This window comes from Meriones unguiculatus, chromosome 2, assembly GCF_030254825.1.
Source record: "Meriones unguiculatus strain TT.TT164.6M chromosome 2, Bangor_MerUng_6.1, whole genome shotgun sequence".
Lineage (NCBI taxonomy): Eukaryota > Metazoa > Chordata > Mammalia > Rodentia > Muridae > Meriones > Meriones unguiculatus.
Genome location: NC_083350.1, coordinates 93,621,304 through 93,626,686, shown reverse-complemented (window position 1 = coordinate 93,626,686; position 5,383 = coordinate 93,621,304). Strand labels below are relative to the sequence as shown.

At 45.2% G+C, this 5,383-nt stretch overlaps 1 pseudogene; it reads right to left on the bottom strand.

Moving 5' to 3' along the window:
• Nucleotides 1–3,401: 3,401 nt before the first annotated feature.
• On the bottom strand, nt 3,402–3,928 carry LOC110547348 (lupus La protein homolog; annotated as a pseudogene).
• Between the last annotated feature and the right edge of the window lie 1,455 nt (nt 3,929–5,383).

The following is a 5,383-nucleotide window of genomic DNA, read 5'->3' as shown; positions in this document are numbered from 1 at the left end:
TGCTTTGCAAGGAATCCCCCTTGTTTATCTGCATGTCACTTAATTCTTCAACAAGAAGTTCTCCAGCAAGTGACAAGGTAGAACATCCAGGGCACAGAGCTGGGTGGAGACAAAGACAAGAAGTGAGTCTTCAGCAGTGGCTCAGCCAGGGTACCAGGCTTCTAACCCTCAGCTACTGTCCTACTTTGCACTTGCCGGAAAGCAAACCTGACAAGCTTCTGAGTGCATGCGGTGTGTCTGGGAGCTGCTGCTAGCCAGCGTAGAGGAGGAAGCAGAGCCAAGAGGGTGATTAGATCTCAATTCTACAGGGCCATTGAGTCTGCGCACAGAACACCCAGGGTCGTCTTCTTGCAGAGTAGGTCTGGGATATGCATGGACCAGCTGCCAGTTCTTGCTGGCTGAGGGATCGCTCCCCCTGAGGTCTTTAACTCCCTGGCCATTTCTGGTTACCAGATGTAGGCAAGCCACCTTGAGGCAGCTAGGGAATACCACCACAGGCAGCCTGTGTCCTCTAAAGGGAGGCAGAAAGAAGATGCTATGCAACTGTGACGATGAGCTTTGTCAACTTGGCACAACCTAGCGTCATTGGGCAAGAGAGTCGCAGTAAGGGATCGGCCTCTGGGCATATCTACGATGAATGGGCTCACCTGAACGAATTGTCATGGGAGGACGCAGCCTGAATATGAAAGGCACCATTTCTTAGGCTGGTCCCTGAGCTGAAGATGGAGAAGGCATAAGCCCTCAAGCAGCACGCATGCACGCTTTGCTCTCTGCGATACTTGCATGCTTGCGTTTCTCTTTGTGAGCAGCTCCCGCCGTTGTGAGTCCCCTGCACTGCTGGAGTCGTGAACTAAAATAAATGAACCCTTTCTCTCCCAAGTTGCTTCTTGTCAGTTTTCAATTTTTTTAATTAATTAAGTTTTTTTTTTTTTAATCATAACAGAAAGGAAACTAGAGCAGACACTGATGTCATCTAATTTGTGTGGCAGTGGTCATGACCCACTCATAGGACACTGTGAAGACGGAATGACTGATGCTTAGAGGATCATGTGAGCCTGGGCCATTGCGATTATCTATCAGAAAGAGAGGTACTCTAGCAGAAGGGGGCAGAGACTATTCCTGTGCTACGGATGAAGCAAATGGGCTCAAAAACGTAAGACCTTTTCCTGAAATCAAACAGGAAGTCCCTGAGTGGCCAAGCCACCTCCTGACTGTTTTTCCCCCTCTCCTCCTGCAGCTACCAGCTGTTTAGTACGGAAAGTGCCAAGCAGCCCTGTAAACATAAAATGTTTGTGGTCTCAGAGTTGGCAGCTCAGACCCACGTTAAAAACTGACTCCTAGGCAGAGTTTCTCTCGGCCCCCTCTGCAATATACATGCATTTCCTCAGTCCCTTGGGTCTTTTGTTTGGCTCCCAGCCCTTCATCAGCGATGCCTGTGTCTGTGCATATTCCACGGGGTGCCAGAAAGTCTCCAGACAAAATAAACTAAGCTGTAAAAAGACCACGGGCGTAGGGCTCTAGACACCTTGTTCCTTTTGTAACAGTGCTTTCTTTTAAAAATAAATAAATAATACTCTCTTTACTGTCCTGCTGATACACACCCAAAACCAGTAAAATGTTCAGCTCTTTAAAACTTGTGCTGAGATATATAAAGCATTTCCCCCACAGTTTTGATCAGTCTGAAGCACACAGGGGTTTGTTGTTTTGTTTTTATATATGTAGTGCGTGTGTGTGTGTGTGTGTGTGTGTGTGTGTGTCTCTGTGTGTTTTGTGTGTCTGTCTGGATATGTGTGTGTTAATATATGTGTGTTGGTTTTGGGTGTGTGTGTCTCTGTGTGTGTGTGTCTATGTGTGTGTGTTTTTGTGTGTCTGTCTGGATGTGTGTGTGTTAATATATGTGTGTTGGTTTTGGGTGTGTTTGTCTATGTGTGTTTGTGTGTGTCTCTGTGTGTATGTGTGTGTCTATGTGTGTTTGTGTGTTTTTTTGTGTGTCTGTCTGGATGTGTGTGTGTTAATATATGTGTGTTGGTTCTGTGTATCTGTGTGTGTGTGTCTATGCATGTTTGTGTGTTTTTTTGTGTGTCTGTCTGAATGTGTGTGTTAATATATGTGTGTTGGTTATGTGTGTGTCTCTCTGTGTGTGTGTGTCTACGTGTGTGTGTGTGTTTGTGTGTGTGTGCTTTTGTGTGTCTGTCTGGATGTGTGTGTTAATATATGTGTGTTGGTTGTGTGTGTGTCTCTGTGTGTGTGTGTGTCTCTGTGTGTGTGTCTGTGTGTGTGTCTGTGTGTGTGTCTATGTGTGTGTGTGTGTTTTTGTGTGTCTGTCTGGAGTGTGTGTTAATATATGTGTGTTGGTTGTGTGTGTGTCTCTGTGTGTCTGTATGTGTGTGTGTGTGTCTATGTGTGTGTGTTTTTGTGTGTCTGTCTGGATGTGTGTTAATATATGTGTGTTGGTTTTGGGTGTGTGTAGTCCACAGGTTGATGCAGATGTCTTCCGCAATTCATCTCCACTTTAATTTTTAATTATTTCTTATTTTTATGTAGTATGTATATTGCAAGTTTGTATTGATACGTTCTCATATTGCAAAGGCTGAACTGAGAGGAGGCTCTTTCTTTTCATATTTGAGTCATCTGAACACAAACAGAACTGAACATTTTAAAAAGCTGGTGGACACAGAAGCAGACCTAATTCATCTTTCTTTTTTAAAAGCTTCCAGTGGCCAAAGGCAGCTTACCGCTAACTAAGGTGAATACAAACGTTGCTTTTGAACTCCTTGCCTCTGGAGCCGGTCTCTCTTTTCTCAGGCTTTGATGTGGGTTGCTGTGGCGGTTTCCATCTCTCACTCTTTTCCTTGGCCTGCACCTTCCACCTGCATCACCAAACCTCGTCTTTCTTCCTGGAACAGCCTTCTTCCTTCAGCTGCCCAGGATGCAGAGCTCAGTCTCCCTGTCCTTTAAACCTTTGACCTCTGACCTCTGTTTGTTTAGGGATTCTTGCTGATCCTCTATGATTTTTTTCAATGCTTTTTTTCTCATGTGTCCTTCTAGTGCATCCCAAGCCACTGTTTTTTGTCCCTTAATTGTTGGGTACTGTTATTTGCATCTTTGCCTTTCTCTGGTGCGTCTTTTGCTTTTTCTTTAAAAGAAATTATTTTCTCTTTTGCCCCTCTGATGATGTCGATTTATTTCATTTCACCACAATTTAAGAAAAGAATGCATAAGAAAAGAATGCATTCTCTCTAGGTGTCTGTGCATCCAAGTCAGCCCAAGCCTTCAGTAAGCACCGTCTTCCTCTCTAGAAAGACTGTTTTGGCTCTTCTCGTGTCTTTCTTTGTGTTGTTGTTTAAGCTACTCTCTCTGTCTGCTCTGTCTCTGCTGTCCTCCTCCTTTTTAGTTTTGGTCTACAAGGTAACATTTAAGGCTATTATCTGGTTTGTGTCTTTGTACTTCTGGCCAGCGGCCTCCACAGACTTCTTTACGGATTACAGCAAACACCGACCCCTTCCCTGTTCTCGGCAAAGTTCTCATCTGGATATTTGGTATCTGACCTTTGTCACCTGGCCACTCTCATGTCATCAAGGGGTGCAGAGCTGGGAGGCATGCCATAGAAACAGGTCTTTTTTTCATATCATTTTTATGCTTGCCAGTCACTTGCCAGTCACTCCGGGGCGGGGGTTTGCTTGGAGATCCTTAGAGTCAGTGTCTGCATTGACCCCCAGGAGTTCTACCTCAGACAGACCTAGTGCTTGCATGATTACATTAAAGGCCATTGTTAGACTGCTTAGCCTGTTGAATTTTATCATTACTTCCAAAGGTACCCAACCTTAATTTTGTTTGATCTGTTCTTTTAAAAAATTTCCAGTGGCAAATTGAAGTCTCCAATATAATGCTTCATTTGATGACATATATTGGCCTCCAAAGCAGCCATTTTCCTTCTCCTCCTCTTTTCTCTGTCTCTGTCTCTGTATCTTTTGGTTTTTCGATACAGGATTTCTTGGTGTAGCCTTGGCCATCGTCTACTCTCTTTTTAGATCAGGCTGGCCTTGAACTCACAATGATCATCCCAAGTGTCGGATTACAGGTATGTACCATTGTACCCTGCTCATGTTCACCATCTCTTATCTTCAACTATTGTGGCTAAAGTTTCTCCCCCCGAAGATCCTGATCCTGCAGATGGTTTGGGCTTCTGAACCATCATCCCTAAGATGGGTTTGTGGGACACTTCCATTGCAATGCTTGTCAGCCCAAAGCACCTTTGTGTGAACACAGTGCCAACCAGTTTATTTAGCTCATGGTTTTATAGATTGAGATCATGGCACCAACACCAACAAGCCATCCCCTCGATGGTTTACACCACAGTACAGAAGCAGAAAGGGAAGCACCCTCCCCTTACCCCCATGAAGAGAGATCAAGAGTGAGGTTGCTTTGCTGTATAAACTTATTCTGTGAGCTTCATTAGTACCTTCTGGGGATGAGCAGACCACCTTGTATAGGTTCTGTCACCCCTTAGCAATTCCATTGGGTACCAGGCTTCCAGCATAGATAGACATTTTGGGGAAACGTCAGACCAGCAGGGGAAGGGCTGCAAAGATGGCCTTTCTTGTTACTAGACTCTAAACATTTCTGACAGTGGCCGCCTCTCATCTCACTGAATGCAAATGACCTTGCTGTGAGCCTACCGTTTTGCTAAGGACAATGGGAGGTCCCAGGGTACCAGCTAAAGCCATGGAAGGTATGGCTTTGCCATTTTTGTGAAGCTTTGGACCTCTGTTGTTTGGGGCTGGTTGACTGGACTTTGTAAGTAAGGGAAGCCTGAAGGGGCCAGCAGGGATTGTGGCTTTCCTAAAATCTGGGTTCCAGGATGTCCCCTCGTGTTTGAGGATGGCCCTTGGCTCTAGCAGACTCTATGATAGATAAAAACAGGAAGTTAGAATTCTCCAAGAACATTTGCAGAATTGAGGACATAATCCCTTGTGATTTGTAGCTGTTTGTTGTCTTTATTTTCCTTTTTTAAAATCATCCCCACGAGGTTAAGCATAGTTTTCTCTCTGGCGGGCTTTCAGGGGGAACAATGTATCCTCCAAATATTTAATGAATGTCTGCAGCATCTCAAGGTTTAATGCAGGGTGGCTGTCTGGCTGTCCTGTACCAACGTCACCTGCACTGAAGCTTCGGCTCAGCCCTGTGAGCGAGTCAGGCACTCTGACCTCTGCCTGCCCAACATTTGGGAAGGCCAGTGGGAACCTCTGAGGGGTCTTTCTACTGTCTATGTGGTGCTGTGTCCCTCATAGAAGCCCTGAACACAAAAGTACAGTAGTTATGGGGAAGGCAATGGAGTTTCACTGAGTCCCTGGAAGTCATTCAAGTCAACATCCTTCGGGTC